The sequence below is a fragment of the Lissotriton helveticus genome, chromosome 2_1, assembly GCF_964261635.1.
Source record: "Lissotriton helveticus chromosome 2_1, aLisHel1.1, whole genome shotgun sequence".
NCBI classification, from domain to species: Eukaryota; Metazoa; Chordata; class Amphibia; order Caudata; family Salamandridae; genus Lissotriton; species Lissotriton helveticus.
Genome location: NC_136059.1, coordinates 1,608,216,289 through 1,608,234,821, shown reverse-complemented (window position 1 = coordinate 1,608,234,821; position 18,533 = coordinate 1,608,216,289).

Below are 18,533 nucleotides of genomic sequence, written 5' to 3'. Positions count from 1 at the left end.
TCACTGAATTGTCGCACACTGAACTGGAATTTACTTGGACTGTGATTACAGTGATCAAACCTCCTGCCCGTGGAGGAAATCTACAGCAGCTACTCAATAAAGAAGAACTGCGTTGGATTCTGAAGACCAAGAGCCTACACACTGGCTTGAATCGTACTGAGGATTGGACCTTGATTTAGACTATTGTAATTTTAATTGCTGTATAACTGCAGGACGTCACTTGTCAACTTTCGGCCGGTGACATAAGAATTGTTGTCAGACTCTTCCTACGTGCCACACTACTCCTCCAAATGCATGCTAGAACCACTCAGTATTCACTTGCACCTTGAATGGGTACTTATTTAATAATTCACCTTTACCCGTTGCATGCGCGCATTTTTAACAACCCTCACACTAGTAATTACACTCTTAATACATGGCCCTCGCCTTAAGCACCCAAAAAAAGTCTCCACTTTCGTTAGTTTCCCATTCCAACATGGCCGATCCACTCTGTTGCTTCCCTATTGGATGCGAGCACCTACGTGATCGCAACCATGTTCCATATCTGATGTAGACGTCGCCAGAGCCAGTGGTGCAGGAATCTTCCCTCCGTGTAAGGACCCCCATTGAGGACCTACACAACCATATCCAGGTAAGCCCGCTGTCGGTCCCCGTAGTATCCTGTCTGCCTAGACGCTGTGACCGCAGTGATTCTAAAATGTTTCCCCTCATTTTTTCCCTCGCAGATCGCATTCCCTGGGCACCGACCCAGTCGGTAAGCATATGTCTTGCGGCATGTTAAGTAAACTAGTTTCTTTTAGCCCGGACACCCCTAATCCGTTTCCCTCTTCACTCACAGATTGAATCATCTTTTTATTTCGTGCGCTTGTCACGCGGCAAGCCTTCCGGTCACGAAAACTGTTGTTGACTGGCTCTCCAAAAGGACCAATATCCCCTCCTTCTAGATCCTTTGACTCGGAGCTACATATATCTTTAGCTCTACTCCCGTGGTAAGCCGTACCTTGTTGGGTGTGTCGGGGCTGGCTACTGCTTAGTTTATCCCTGCATGAACGTCACTTATCGACTCGCTCTGCTATATGGTTGTCTCCCGAATATGATTCTTTGCTGCTTATTACGGGTTTACTTAGGCCCTCACAGTCCTTCATTTACCGGTACACTGCGTTGCTAAGTGGTTATTTCGAGCACCATTTACCTTGTTTTGCGCATCTATCACTTCCAGGCTCTCACCAGTTTAATCATTGCGGCCAAAACGATTCCGTGCACAATGTATGAACCTGACGTGCACACCACACAGTCACCCTGGTTACTACGGCATGTTTTAGCATGTAAATTGACACAACACAATTAAGTTGGCACCACATAATTAGTCTGGCACTATATAATTTTTCCAAAATAACAACTTTAGAAAGTTGCAACTAAGTGTTCATTCAACTGACATGTTTTATCCTTTTCTTGTCTCCCTTCTATTTCTGTCACTATTTTTGTTTTGTATGACACAAATACCTTTGCTGCTACTTGAATATTTGCATAGTGTGACATGAATTGGATTGTCACTTCTCTAGGCAATAATTGTCTGTCCTGAGGATGAACCAAAAATTTTGAAGGGTTCGAAACGTCGTCGACCCTAAATGCACTAACTGCATAGTTGACAAACAATTGCTCATGCATATGTGTATATGGTGGATCATCTGTTTATAATTCATGATAATTTGATGATCTTTTTCTTGCCTACTATTTGTGTATGTTATGTTTGTGTGTCCATTGGGTTAGTCGGACATCGGCTGGTGTCCCACTTCCACCTTTTGTAAATTTCTTCATGAATAATTTTTTATTGTGGTATTAAAACTGTCCGGCTGGATATGTTTCCTAATAATATAGTTCTATTTAGTCTATATTTATTTTCGCTAATACTCTCCCTACTGTCTAAGGACCAATGTTCCTCTTGAACAATTGCAGTTAGTGGCATTGGACTTGCATCACCCTCCTCTATAGCCGTATGTGTCATGTATGGAATTTGGTGATACCAGTACGTGGCATATTGTGCGTGCGCACATAGGTAGTAAAGTAGAAAATCTGGAACACACCCTTTGGAGTATGGTAGTGTCAGTGTGCATAATTCAATACATGCCTGCTTGCCTGCCCAGATCAGCTTTGTCACCACAGATGATATTCGCTTGAAGACCTCTCTTGGAGGGGGGATTGGGATATTGTTGAATAGGTAAAGGAGTTTAGGGAGGATTACCATTTTCACAATCGCAATACGGTCAGCTAGTGACAGTGGCAGTTGTGTCCATTGGTTCACCTTGTCTTCTATTGACGACAGTACCCAACCATACTTAGTCCTAATAACAATTTCTGGGTCTCTGTGATACCATACTCCTAGGTATTTGATGAGATCTTCCTGCCATTCCAGTGGGAACTCAGTGGTGTGTGCTAGGGTAGTGTCAGTTAGGAAAATAATGGATGATTTGTCCCAATTGATTTGAAGTCCCGACTGCCCTCCGAATTTAATGTACTCTCGCAATAACGATGCTAAATGGGTCTCCGGGTCTCGAACATATAGAAGCATGTCATCCGCATATAACGAGATGTGCAGGGGCCTACTCGGGAATTGGAGCGCGGAGGGGTGGTGATGCTGTCGTACCTTGCATGCGAGTGGTTCTAAAGCTAAGGCAAACAACAAGGGTGATAATGGACAGCCTTGTCTTGTCCCGCGTTCTATTTTTATGGAGTCGGAAATATAGCCATTGACCCTGACCTTAGCCACCGGTTGTGTGTATAATAGTTTAACCCACTGAATGAATATCGGGGGGAACCACATCCTGCTTAGCACTGATATTAGGTAGGACCACTCGATGGAATCAAATGTCTTGGCGGCATCTAACATGACTGCCACGGCTTTGGTACTGGGGACCAAGTAATGAGATAGGGCAAACAACGTGCAAGTGTTATGTGTGGTTGATCTTGACGGTATAAAGCCAGATTGGTCTGGGAGGACCAAATTTGTCATAAGAGGTTGCAGTCGCGTGGCAAGTAACTTAGCCAGGATCTTAGAGCCTACGTTTATGAGTGATAAAAGACGATACGAATCGCAGAGCTCAGGGTCTTTGGCTGGCTTTAAGAGCGAGATTACCATTGCTTCCCTCAGGGTTGGTGGGAGTATGTTTTTCTCGAAAGCATCACCGAACATCCCGACTACGCAGGGGTCTAACAGCTCAGTGTAGTGTTTGTAGAATTCACATGTGAACCCATCGGGTCCGGGGGCTTTGCCATTCGGCAGTGATTTAATTATCTCTGTGACTTCCTCCACAGTTATGGGGAGCGACAAGTATGCCCTTTGTGAATCTGAGAGCCAAGCAATGGCTACATCCTCAGAATATTTAAATATTTCCTCAGTCAATGCAGTTGGTTGGGACTGATAAAGTCTGCTCTACGTTTTTACAAACCCTCGCAAAATATCAAGCGGGTCTGTGCAAGTGGAGCCTACCTCATCTCGTATTTGTAAAATCGCCTGGGGCCCGTGCCCTTCGCATATTTTGGCCGCTAGCACCCTGCCTGGTCTGCCTCCATCACAGAAGGCTCTAGCTTTGGGATGCTTGTGAATATATTTGATCTCGTCCTCAGCAAAGGTTTGATATTCAGTAAGCTCTTTCCTTATCTCTCCCAATATAGACTGGTTTTGGGTTAATTCGTATTGGTGTTCCAGTTATTTTAATCGTGTCTCACACCGCGCTATTTGTGTCCGAATGTCTCGCAGTATCCCCACCGTGGTACTTTTGCATACCCCTGGTATCCTTGCATTAAAAGCCTCCCATAGTAGACTTGGGTCCTCTGTTGAGCTTTCATTCAGTTGAAAGTAGTCTTTAATTGCCTTGTCTATAGTGTCCGCATACAGTGAATCTGTAAGTGCAGTGGCATTGAACCGCCAGCTATAGGAAGGTGGTTTGTAGTACGGCATATTGAGGGTCAGCACGATTGGATTGTGATCGGATAGGGATTTGGGCATGTGTTTAATGTCTGTTGCCCATAACAGCGTATTTGCGGAACCCAACCAGTAATCGATACAGGACCAGCTGTTATGGGCTACTGATGTATGTGTTGCTTCGTGAATCCCTGGATTTCTTGCTCTCCATATGTCATGCAATTGCAAATCTGCCATCATGTCGAGCACCTTAGCACGCGCTTTTCTGTGTGGCTCAGCCGTAGTCCCTGACCTATCTGCTTGGTCATCCAAGGCCAAGTTGAGATCTCCTCCCCATATCAAGGTACTATCCTCCTTTTCATGCAGGTGTAGCCATATTTCATGATAGAAGTCAGGTGCGTCAATGTTGGGCCCATATGTGTTGACAATCGTTACCCGGTGTCCCCGGAGCATACCCGTTATTATAACGTATCTCCCCTAGATGTCAGTTATAACGTTCTCGATTTTAAAATTCATGCCTTTCTTTACCAGTATCGTGACACACTTAAGAAGAGTATGTAGAGTGATGAGTGGTTTCTGCCAATTTCTGGCCAATAAGGCCGTGAGTGTGCGGAGCTATGTGGGTTTCTTGCAGCAATGCAACGTCTATATGCCATCTGTCCATGCATGCAAAAAGTTGTCTGATCTTTTTCGGATTGGCAAAGCCTCGTATGTTCCATGTGAGCATGTTTAAAGTAAGTCTACCCGGTATGTTGTTTGTCATGGTTGGTATAAATAGTTAGACGTAAGAATGTTGAGATTGTGTATCTTTTGTCCCTCTAAGGCGTAAAACCAATTTAGTGTATATACAGAGCGTGCATCACGCGGAAACATTACATCGTGGGTTTCAGCAATGCCTCTCAAGTGCCTTGGTCCAGTAACATAAACATGTCCCCCAACCCTCCTCCCCCCACCCACATCAGCAGCCCAAATCTGCCGAAGCCATATTCCCCCCTCAAACTTCAGAAAACTCATAAACCGTGTGGGGAGTACCCATGTAGGGGTCCGCCTAGGGTGCACATCACCATCCAGTGTATGGATGTGGACAGATCATAGTTAAGGTATAAGCAAATAGTTCATAACAGATATGAATAACAGCGTAAACAAAGTTATTAAAATGCTGACATTATCACCAACTAGTGCATAGAAACAGTTTTAGCGGAGACAAGTGTATAACGCATATTCACAGTTATTATCACTTTCGCTAAGTACGAGGCATTTCACAGCCCGCACGAAAAGAGTATCTTTGGTTCTAGCGGTTCCACAGAGTGGCAGTGTCCGGTGTCCGTTTGTAGTGCCAGATCTTAAACAAACAGTACAGTAATCCACTTACATCATGTAGCACATAACACAATAGAAGCTGTTGGTATAGTTATCTCGATAGGTTTCATCCCGTCTGCAGTCTCTGGTAAAGCCATCAGACATCGCTACGCATGCCAAAAGGACGTCAGGTCTATATAATTCCCAACCTGAAGCACAGCATGTATGAGCATTTCAAGGTTGAGGCTTAGTGTCCTTGCAGCTAGAAATAGTCTATAAGGAGCGAGACGTTTCGCAATGCTAATGTCATGGTCAAATATATACTACGCTCCCATGCATCAGTATTATAGTGCAAATAGTTCAGACTAATAAAGAATTGTGAAAATGAAACAGGGAAAGAGGGTATGTGCCCAGGTGTTGTGTCCATTATTTTCATTGCATCTCTATTCCTAGCACATTCCAGTGTCCAAAAAAACCCTGCGCGCCATTATGGCACAACTTACTGCTTAGCAAGCAGTCGAATTCAAGCAGTCATGTTAGAAGAAGCGTAGACCTACCAGGAGCCCACGATACAGCTGGCATGTTTGCTGATAGTCTTACCACAGATATTTCGATATCATTTATCACTCAATCTTGAACCTGCGCTTGATCTGCTTGCTTCCGTTCCTTTCACCGTGTAGCAATCTTCTTGACGAAGTCCTGAGCAGCTTTCGGAGTGGAGAGGATCGTTTGTTTGCCATCCCATGTAATTTTCAATCTAGCAGGATATAGCATCGCGTATTCCACCTGCATATCTCTTAGTTTTGCTTTGACATTTGTAAATTCTTTACGCGCTTGTTGCACTGCTATAGTAGAGTCCGGATAAAACTCCAGTTGATTATTTTGGTAGGCCACCTGTTTCTTTTCCCTCACCATATGTAGAATGTTATCGCGATCCTGATAGTTCAATATACGGGCCACTATTGGTCTGGGTGGCGTGCCTGGTGGCGGTCTAGGCGCCAGCGACCTGTGGGCACGTTCAACTATAAATATGGGAGAGAGATGATCCTCACCGAAGACCTCTTGACAGAGCGCTTCTACGTAGGCTTCCATGCGGCCTGTATTGGTTGATTCAGGAACCCCTGCAATTCAGATATTATTGCGGCGCGATCTTGCCTCCAAGTCTTCTGCCTAAGTTTTTGTGACTTACAACACCTTTTCCATTCCACTACATTTAGAGGTACTCGCTCGCGCTTCATCTTCTACCCGCCGACAATCTTTTTTCAGCCTCATCTAGTCTCGCACCCTGAGAGTCCACTTTCATCGCCATGTTGTCTACGCGACATGTGAGGTGGTCTAGTTTGCCATTGATATCCTGAAGGCTAGATTGGATCGCCTTCAGGATAGATTCCAGTCCTGTTTCCGGAGCATTTTCGGCTTCTGCTTTACCATCGGATGGATTCGACTGGCTGCGCCCGGTTCTTCGGTTCAAAAGTCAGCTTCGGCTGTTGCTTATCAGGTTTCCCTATCTCGTGTAATTCTGTTATCAGCTCAAAAAGCCCAGCAGTGGCGTAGATATAGTGTGTGTTCAGAGCTGCCGTGTGCAAGCCTGTGCTCCGTGCTCAAGTCACGTGTGATATGTCGCGGTATGCTCCCACAGTCTCACGGAGAGGCTCTCTGTGTTGTAGGTGTGTGGAGTGTTGAGAGGGTTTCCAGAGGCCCCATATGCCGCCACAATAGTGTCACATAGCCAATGGCTTGCAGGTGGGATACCAACTCATTATATATCGCAGACGTTGGTGTTTATAGCACTCTTCACACAAAAGTTCAGTAAGCTTCAGTGGCGTAGCGTTTCATAGTCAAACCTGTTTTAGCACGAACCAAGCGGTCGATTTGGCTTCTCAGAGCCGTTTTCGACTCTGTTCTGGGCGCATTAGCGTGTGCTTCTTAGGTCCCAGCACGTTGGCGCTGTTTATAGTACATCAGGCTTTGTCCCTTGCTGGCGCCCAAACATAGGTTGATCAAAATGGCGGCACTCATTTCCCCATAGTGGCTCTAGCGTTGCATACGCGGCAATTACGACCTGTACAGTTTCCACGTTGTGTGCCTAATGGAACATACATAGCGCTGTGTTATATTGAAGTCAGGGGGCTGACATCTCTTGTAGGTGATGTAAATAGGTTTATTCTGGTAGAAGTGAGCAGGTAAATAGTTACAAGAAGATCTTTAGTATTTCAGGTATTCTCTGATAAAGCCCCACCAGGAGCAAGGTCCACTCTGCTCAGCCCATCTCACCAACTGATCTTGCCACATACAAAGCTACCTTAACATTCCATATGACATCATAGCAGGCTGAGTAGGCAGAGAGAGAACCAAAGAGGGGAGACATGAAAAAGGCAATAAGCACATTATAACACATCCCCCTCCTTAATAACTGAATAATTAAATGAAGAAGAAACAGAGAATGTATTAAAACATAGATTCAAAACATCCTCTAATCATACAAAAGAAAAGGAGAAGAAGAGAATGCATTAATAAATGCAACAACAGGAAGAAGAGAGAATGTACTAATAAAAACCAAAAAGAGAAGAAGAGAATGCATTAATAAATGCAACAACAGGAAGAAGAGAGAATGTACTAATAAAAACCAAAAGGAAAAGAAGAGAATGCATTACTAATTACAACAAACTCAACTCTCTCTTTGGATAGTGATATAAGTACAAAAAGAAATGCACAGGTGGAAATCGCATTTCCAATAGAAAGAAGAAGACACAGTATCAACACAATACTATACCTCCTTCTCCTTGAAATTGATCAAAAATAAACGAAAAACAAAACAAGAAAAACCATTCTAAAAACCAATAAATCCAAATCTTTACACAAAACTTGATGTGCCATACACTAAAACTGCAATAAAACAAAACAAGCACAAAACTAAATCCGGATAAGCTGGGGCAACAGGGATCTACAACCCAAAACTGCACAATTGGCAAAATTAAGGTAACAAGTGTGTACTCATCACTCACAGACTGTGTAGCTAAATAGTATAATCAGAAAACCATAACTTAGGGTAACTTTTAACTCCAAAACCAAAAACCAAGGGTAACTCTTTACCCGATGTGTGAAGCTATTACACTCAGTATGTGCACACTAATCAAAATCCAAGGGTAACTTAAAACCAAAGACACTCTCGTAAAACTATGGGTAAGCTTAAACTCACGTTATACCCATGAAAAATTATAGGTAAACTCTAATTTAATTGTTAAAAATCCTAGACAATATTGACCAAAACTTAAAATTTTAGAAAAAACCAAGCACAAGCATGCAGACAAGACACTCCTCGACAAAACCCAGGAAAACACAAAACACATGACAGTCACGCACAACTGTACAAGGGACACACCACCAGAGTTAAGGAAGAATCACACATACTCAACACACTACCCCAGAAATCAAGAGACAAAAATACAAATGACCAGCATATATAAATTTGTCTCATGCTCCGGTGAGCTGTTTCAAGTAAAGAATGTTGTAATTACAGGAAGATTCGCGACGTCTTCTGCAAAACAACATTATTCAGACAATACACACTTCAATGTTACAACAATTCAAACACAATAACATGCCTTCAATACAAAATTGTGAATTTGCAAATGTAAAATAAGGTAATATTAACAAAACAAACTAAAACAATAAACGTGGTCACCGTAGTCTAGGTAGATGAGCGATATCTCACCCGAAAATCCAGTCAATAATCTTTCATCCATAGTCTAAAAGTTGTAGGAAACATCCAGTGTAAGTAGTGAATTGCGCCACATACAGTACCATTAACACGAGAACTCCCTTCATGGTTGAGTGTAGAATCACCATAAAATCCTTGTTTGCGCATGTAAATCCAGATTTGCGCATGTTAGACCAGGTTTGCTACAATTATAGAAAAGTTAGCCTTCTCGTAAATTAAATGTAGGCAAAAGTAAACAACACCCGCTAGCGATGTATCTGCTAGTCAAACTTGTAGGTGGAACGTCGTGAAACTCAGGATAACAAAGCGATTCATCCCAATGTCCCAAAATGGCCGCCACAGCGTCGTTCGGCGTCGCTTTCTAAGGAAATTAGACCACACAAGGACGTTGGATCTGACGCTGTCACTGAGGTCAAAGGAGAGTTGCACCAATACCAACGAGGATTCCAGTGACGTCACCACACCAATCATGCAGGCGAAGATGAAGGAGCTGCAGAGACCAACCGTCACTGGTGTCAACGATGAGAAATGACTCGCTGCTGCCAGCATATGCGCAGAAACAAAGGGTGAGTGAATGCAGCGAAACGTCCCTCATGTGCGCAGGGTCCATCCGTAAAACAAAGGTCTCGAGTAGAATTACGCGCCGTGTCCCCTCCAGAGACAAAGCCGTCGGTCTCAAACTGCCCAATTCGCAAGTGCTACACATCTTCGCTGCACTGCTCCCAACACAGTGTAGTGTGTTAACATGGTGAGTCAGTCAGGATACAATTGAAGTTTACTGCGTAGCCAACCAACAAAACGCTGCGTGTGTAGCACTGTGAAGAACTCCAGGCACACAACATGACAGTTCATGAAAGTGATCACTCCAAGACGGTCATAATCTGCCTCCAGGACAAGGCGATTTTCCCAGTGCTTGATGACAGTAAAATCCAGATCAGTATCCATAACATTAAAACAAGAGGGTATTCGTAATTTTCCAATAAGCGAAAATAGTCATAAGCTGAAATCTTGTTGTGAGGTTGTATACAGGCTAATGGAAACTGGCACAAGAAGATCTTTAGTATTTCAGGTATTCTCTGATAAAGCCCCACCAGGAGCAAGGTCCACTCTGCTCAGCCCATCTCACCAACTGATCTTGCCACATACAAAGCTACCTTAACATTCCATATGACATCATAGCAGGCTGAGTAGGCAGAGAGAGAACCAAAGAGGGGAGACATGAAAAAGGCAATAAGCACATTATAACACGCTTCAATTGCAGTCTAGTTTGCGCATATTAGAGATGATCAGGAGTTTGAATCGCTGCCATTTACATTGGAAGGATAGTTAATCGAGCCCTGAGAAGTGGAGACGGGTGGCCAGGTGGTTGCTGTGTGGTTATTTAAGCTTGCATGCCCCATGTGATTTGATTCAGCACTCGGTCGCTTTGGTGGGCACTTACCGCCTGTGTCCGTTCGTCAATGTAGAGGCAGCTGCACATACACTCCCCTCGCCAGCCGCAGCGGTTATTTTCAAAGTGCACTGGGCGCCGCAATCTTGTTTCGCGCCCTGCGCTGCCGGCTAGTTGAGTTACGGGGAGTTTAGCAAACCTGCTTATGCCTCCTTGTGCCCCCATGATACCAGCAGCAAACTGTCGCTTAGTTAGGCTTGCCTTAACTCGGCGGTATCTTCATATATCTTCCGACGCGGACATTAACAAGGTTGCTGCAGGACAGCCGCCATTTTACCAGTCTCCGTTCACATCATTCAACAGAGTCAATAGCTCCTTCTCTTCCTACCGGCCATAATTCAATCATTTAGAGCGCATTTTAGGTGCACTGGCCTTCCGATTTTCGATTTTGTTGCTGAAGGTTCTGAACTCACCCTTATTGCGGTGCAATTATGCAAATCATGGACCTGTCCGGCGGAGCTGTCACATTAGCCAGCCATCCCGCAGTGCGCCCTCTAGCGCCCCCCAAGACCTCCATCTTGGTTATGCTCCATTCATTCCTCATCAGACTATGATCCCTCCTCCTCATCCACTTCTACTTCTTGGTGGGCTGCTGCTCAAACTCTAAAGGCTTTCTGAAGCTCTGCCTTCTTCCTTTATGGAACATCCTTCTCTTATGGCAGAACTCCTTGAGCTGGGCCACTGTGTATGCCTCCAGGTTGGCCAGCTCGAATGCAGTATTGGCAGGTAGGATCACAGATATTGTAAAAAAAATGAGAAAGGGGCTAAAATATTTTTGGAAAAATCAAAGATGTCAATCAGGGAGAATTGAGAAAGGTTTGAATTGGTCTTAAGTATAGAGTTGTAGTAAACACTGAATTACTATATGGTATTGCACGAACACAAGTCCTATCCTCACTGCTGATCACCAATATTAAAAAAATTGGGTCTCCAGTTGGCAATGGATTGTACCCTGTCCAAGTAGGGACCACAATCCCAGTCAGGGTAAGTGAGATACACACTTTAAATTATCCTGTGCTCACCGTCTGGTAGCTTGGCACCAAACAAGCAGACTTATCTTCAGAGTCAATGTGTAAAGTATTTGTGGAACACACACACACACACAGTAACACAATAAAAACACCACAAAAAGACTCCACATAGATTTAGCAAAGTCAAGAATATTTATATGAGTAAACAAAGACCAAGATAACAAAAATCCAATCAGTTAAAAGTCGAGATATGAATATTAAAAGAATAAATGCTAAATTCTAATAAATGCTAAAACAGTGCTTTGAAGTCAATAGCACTAAAAAGCTAATTGAGGTCGCGAGGGACCAGTGTGACTTCAAAATTCAGGCTGACTGCCTTGGAGGGCAGGCCAGCTAAGAGACTCACGCCGGTCCCGCTTAAAAAGTACCTTGGATGGAGAAAAGTATTGACGCTGAGTACACAATGAGTCAATCATTTCCATGCAGTTGGGTCACTGCGTCATCATCGAGCTCCATTGAGATGCAGGCAATGAGTTATTGGCAATTCACGCAGAGAATCATCGTCAGGCCACGCAGGCTCTACAACCGCTGTTGTTGAATAGCCTCTGTGTAGGCTTCAAAGGGCAATGCATCGTTTCCAATCACTGTAAAGGTAATGATGCATTGTTTTAAGCAAATCAGCTGCAGAACCCACTTCTGAGGCCAAGGTCTGAAGGGTGACACCTCAGGCAAGGTGTAGGACTCACAGATGGCATAGTCCATCAGCTTCAGCAGAATTTCAGGAAGTCTTTTGTGTCCATGGGAATTCAGGAAAAAGCAGGCAAGCCAGCAAGCCTTTGGAGCCACTCTGGGTTCAAGTGAGATGGGTCCAGACCTTGTCCTCTGCAGGGCAGAGTTCAACAAGCAAAAGGGCACCTCAGCAAAGCAACGAAGCAGTTCCTCAGAACAGTAAGTCAAGGCAAAGTGGCAATCCTTACACACCGCAGTCTTTATGCCAACAGAGTTCTTCCCAGTTCTAATAATGTACTGTCTTGGTAGAGTCAGAGCCTCAGCACTTATACGAAAAGTGTGCTTTTGACGTGAGGGTGGCTTCAATGCATCTCCTTGAAGTGCAAAGGTCCCATTTCATCCTAGGCCTGTCTGCCAGGCTATTTGTGGGGGGTAATCAGTCTTTTGTGTGGGGACATGACAGCACATTCAGATGTAAGTTTTAGCTCCCTCTCCCCCTTCCTGTACAGGAAAGCTATCAGAATGCAATTGAGTCTGCTGTCACACCACTCTTCCTATGTTTGTGGCTGTCTAGAGGGAATGCACGAAGAGCAGCTGTCACCCATCTCAGAAGTGTATTGGAGACAGACTGCAGGCACACAGAGCTAAGTTAAGAGTAGAGAAATTACCACTTTCTAAAAGTGCCATTTCTAAAATGGTAAGGCCAAATGCAACTTTACCACTAATGAGGATTTATCATTACCATTCCAAAGATATGAAACATGATTTAGCTACTTGTTTCTAATCATTAATTATAGCTTTAAGGTATTCCCAATGCTAGCCTATGAGAGGGGTATGTAGCTGTTTGTCACTACCATAACATGTAAAACTTAAAAGTACATGTCCTACCTTTTACTTACACCACATGTTGCCCTTAGTGCTAGCTAGGGCCTATCTTAGTGGTGACCCATGTGTAATAAAAGAGAGTTTAAGGCTTGAAAAGTGGTTTTAAAGGCCAAGTTAAACCTGCAGTAAACTGCTCACACAGGCACTAGTGGCAGCCTGGAGACAGGTTTGAAAGGCCACTTATGTGTGTGGCACAATTAGTGCTGCAGGCCTTCTAGCAGCATTTGAAGTACAGGCCCTTAATATATGGTATACCACTTTACAAGGGACTTACTAGCAAATTAAATAACGCCAATCTGGTATACAACAGTGTTACCATGTTTAGGGTAGAAGCACATGCACGTTAGGACTGGTTAGCAGTGGTAAAGTGCCCAGAGTCGTAAGGCCAACAAAAGGATACCGCAACAATGTGGCAGTATACAGGCAAGAGGTTGGGGGAGACCACCCTAAGGATGACAGGTCTAACACTATGGTACACCCCTTTGACACTATAGTGACCTGAGAAACCAGACACCACATCCGGTCAAGGGTGTGGGAGGGGGCATTGCAGAGCGAGGGGAAGCTTGGGCAGACGTGTGTGGGCACAGCGCAGTATACTGTATACTAATGAAGCATTGAAGATCCCTACCTGTCTCCCGAGTGTCTGTGGGGCTACAGACATAACAGCTGGTGATGAAGGCAAAGCGAGAGGAACAAAGAAACCTCACGAGACTATGGTGGCCATCTTGGAGTCAGGCAACTGAGCCAATCAGAAGCAAGAAATAAGCGGTGGCCCTTTTGAAGTCAGGCAGCCATTTTGCTCAGAAAAAGAGAGCAAAAAGACTCAAAAAGAAGAAGAAAACAGTAGAAACAAAGTACAATAAAAAGAAAACAAAGGAACAAATAATAAAGAAAAAGTGCAAAGGAAGGAAAATGAGCGACAATGATGACAAGCAGAGCACGCAAGCAGTCTTCCGCAGGCCTGTACCATTCAGCCTATCGGAGCGGCAAGCGGGCATCCGGTGGAAAAGATGGATCAGAAAATGTGAGCGCTACATGAGCGCCACGGACGTCCCGGATAGCAAGCAACTGCACCTGCTTCTAAATCTCGCAGGGGATGAAATAGAAGATCTATTGTTAACATTCCCCACCGATCAAACAGCAGACTACAAGGGAGTGATGCAGTGTCTCACCCAGAAATTTAGCCCCCAATGAAACGTTGACTTTGAGAGATACACATTCAACACTGCATGCCAGCAAGGAGAAGAGAGCCTAGACAACTTTGCAACGAGACTAAGGAAACTGGTCACATACTGCGAGTTTGACAAGTTTGACAATGAGCAAGCAATAAGGTTGCACATCATCAAAGGTTGTCAATCAGTGGAGTTCCGAGCATGCATTCTGAAGGAACCAATGACGCTGGAAAAGATATTGACGATGGGTCACACGGAAGCATGGGCCACAGAGCACACCAAGCAGATGGAGATGGTAAAAGAGAAGAGAGTGGCGCTAGCACATCGCGTCACTGGGAACAAAAAAAAAAAGAATTCCAGGCACCTGACCTACCAAAGAAGGGCAAACAAACATGTTACCGATGTGGCCTCGAATTCCCACACATTGGTGCCTGCCCAGCAATGGGTCAGTAGTGCAGGAAGTGCAACAGGGACAATCATTTTTCAAGCAAGTGCATGACCAGACAATTTAGAAGTGAAAGAGGCAGACCAATGAGACCACGGATGACCAGCAACAGGTACACACGACATATGGAAACGGCCAATCGTAGCTCCGAGACAGAAGAAACGGCAGCACCTGTGAGAGAGGCAAGACTATATATAATGTCAGACGTGCCTAGAGAAGCCAAATAGACAGAGCACATTTATCTCGTAGAAAAGCAACAAATAAAGAAAACCGCCACTGTGGACATCGACATAGTGAACCACCAAGCTAAGTTTGTGCTTGACAGTGGTGCAACATGCAACATCATATGCATATCTGAAAACCAGAAAATGAGAGTGAAACCACAGCTATCACCGTCGACCGTGGACGTGTTCACGTGGGGCTCCAAAAGCCCAGTAGAAAATATGGGAAAATTGAAGGAGACTTTAACTTACAAAGGCAGGTCCTACCAAGAAGAAATACATGTGCTTAAGGGTGACATCCCAGAACCATGCCCGCTAAGCAATGTGACGGCACAGGTGATGGGGCTACAAGCAATGACATACCACATGTCGGAAACGGAGACATCCTACAAGAATACACAGCTATGCTGAAAGGTCTTGGGAAGCTGAAAGGAAAACAGATAACATTACATATCAATGAAGCAATCAAGCCGGTGGCCCAACATCATAGGCCAGTATCAATCCACCTATAACCACAAGTTGGAGAAGAAATAACAAGCCTACTAGCACAAGATATAATTGAACCTGCTGAAGGATTGGGTGTCTCCGATTGTGGCAGTGCCACAAGAAGAACACTTCAAAGTTCCGCATCTGTGTGGACATGAGGATCCCAAATACCGCAATCGCAAAGGAACGTCACCCGGGACCACACCTAAACAACATGATCAGCTGCCTCACTGGGGCCTGCCAGTTCTCAAAGCTAAACTTGTGCAAAGGGTACCATCAATTAGAACTGGACCACCAGTCCATGTACATCACAACTTTCTCCACACACCTGGGTCTGTTCAGATACAAGCGACTGAGCTTCGGAATCTCACCTACCGCGGAGATATTCCAGGAGACAATACGGCGAGTGATAAGGCCGGTACAGAACAGCCTAAATTATAGTGATGACATTTTGGTATTGGGAAAAACAGACAAAGAACATGACACAGCTTTACATCAAGTGTGCACACAACTGGAGCAAGCAGGCCTAACATTGAATGAAGAGAAATGCGAGCTGGGGAGAGGGGAACTAGTTTTCTTTGGGCACATTTTCCCCAAACAAGGGATGAGGCCGAATCCCAGCAAAGTTGAAACGCTGAAGAAACCAAATCCCCCGACGGATGTTGCCGAAATAAGATCATTTCTAGGCCTCGCCAGCTACTGTGCGCGATACATACAGGACTACGCCACAGTGAGCACATCACTAAGAGAACTGACCAAACAAGGACAGAAAGTCATCTGGTCTCAGGAATGCAACAAGGCATTCAAAGAAATGAGACAAGCAGTCGTGACTGTGAAACATCTGGCCTACTTTGACCCCCTGCTCTGCACTGAACTGACTGTCGATGCCAGCCCAGTAGGACTAGGAGAAATACTAGCGCAGCATCTGCCTCGGAGAGATTCACAAAGAAAATGTGTCACGTATGCAAGCAAAAGCTTAACAGACATTGAAGAGGCATACTCGCAACCAGAAACGGAGAGCCTAGCAGTAGTATGGGCGTGTGAACACTACCACATGTTTATCTACGGGAAGTCATTCACCATCATAACTGACCACCAGGCGCTGGTGACAATCTATGGCGGCCCGTCAGCTAAAATGCCATCCAGGATTAAACGCTGGGAGATAAGTTTGATGGACTATGACTTTAAGATTGTGCACAAGCCAAGGAAAGAACACAACCCGGCAGACTACATGTCGAGTGTTAGACTTGGCCCTTTTTGCAGGGTCATCCCTGAACTTTTTGCCTTCTTCCTATATTTTTTCTTACCAGTTTATGGCTATTTTATTATTCTGGGCACTTTACCACTTCTGATCAGTGATAAAGTGCATACGCTCTCCCTATTATAAATTAATGTATGAATTTGTGATTCCATGATTGGCTGGTTTGGTTTACTTGTCAGACCCTAGTAAAGTGCACCATGAGTGCCCAGAGCTTGGAAACCAAATGCTGCCAGGGGTCTTGCAGCACTGATTGTGCCGCCCACAGAAGTAGCCTGTAAAAGTGTGTCTAAGGTCTGTCATTGCAGAGCCTGTGTGCATTCTGGTACTGTCATGCTGACTAGGCAAGCGCACCAACTTGCCAGTCCCTAAACCTTCCCTTTTCTTCATATCAGACACCCCTATGGTAGGCCCAAGGCCAGGATGCATTGTAAGTATAAGGTAGGACATGCCCTGGTGTGTGTGGCATGTCCTAACAGTTAATTACAGCCATTTTCGTGTTTCACTATTGCAAGGCTACCTGTTCTCCATAGGCCAGAATTGGCTGTTAGATAATTACATGTTATAATCCTAACTTACTCAGAGAACATGATAGAAATTCAAGTTTAGTATGCCTGAACTCAGAATGATAAAATACATATTTTAGTGATGTTGGTTTTAACATTATGTGTTTGAAAATACCACTTTTAGAAAGTAGGTATTTTCTTGTCTAACTATTCAGGCCTGCCTCTGCTAGGTTGTGTATTCCTTATCTGGAGTTTGAGTGACAATGGTGCTAGGGGATTCCACGAGACAGGGTGAGTCCCCCCAGTGGTGAATAGAGAGATCTGCATCTAGATGGAAGTTGCACCTGGGACCTGAATAGGACTGTGCCTGCCCCCCACAGTGCTGGTTCCACCCCCTGTGGTGCGTTCGATGTCTCTGCCCTGCACTGTGAAAGGAGAGAAGGAATCATGTCAACAGAGTGCTCCAGGGCTGTGCCTTTCCTCCACAATGCTGGCTCCACTGCCTGTGGGGAGCGTCTGATGTCTCTGCCCTGCACTGTGAAAGAAGAGGAGGAATCATGTCAACAAAGTGCGCCAGGCCTGAGCTTTCCCTCCACAATGCTGGCTCCACCTCATGTGGGGCGTCTGATGTTTCTGCCATGCATTGTGAAAAGAAAGAAGGAGGCATGTAAACAGTGTGCTCCATCTTGCCTTCAACACGAGTGGTCGCTCCCCTCGCACCCTCCTCACTCGATACTTCTGGTATCGTAGCGCTGTTTTCTGCTTCTGCATTTCGAACCGCTAGCACGCACCTCTGTGCATTATTGTGCATTAATTTTCATAGCGCTGTGTCTGTGTGTACTTGGCTGTGCATCACCTCATATTGTATTTACTATTAGCATAGCGCTTTTGACTCCGCGCTTGTACTTGGCTGTGCATTACCTTAGATTGTGTTTACTATTAGCATAGCGCTTTGACTCCGCGCTTGAATCCGCTCCCTCATAGCGCCCCATTGCTCCTTGTTTGTTGTTGTTGCTGCCATTTTGCTTGTGGACCCGAGCCCTCCCTCCACCTCACTCCCGCCTCCCAGCTGCCCCTCCCACCCACGAGAGCTACAGGCCGTCCTCACCCTCACGGAGAGCTGTGACCATCTTGCCTTCAACACGAGTGGTCGCTCCCCTCGCACCCTCCTCACCCGATACTTCTGGTATCGTAGCGCTGTTCTCTGCTTCTGCATTTCGAACCGCTAGCGCGCACCTCTGTGCATTATTGTGCATTAATTTTCATAGCGCTGTGTCTGTGTGTACTTGGCTGTGCATCACCTCATATTGTATTTACTATTAGCATAACGCTTTTGACTCCGCGCTTGTACTTGGCTGTGCATTACCTTAGATTGTGTTTACTATTAGCAAAGCGCTTTGACTCCGCGCTTCAATCCGCTCCCTCATAGCGCCCCATTGCTCCTTGTTTGTTGTTGTTGCTGCCATTT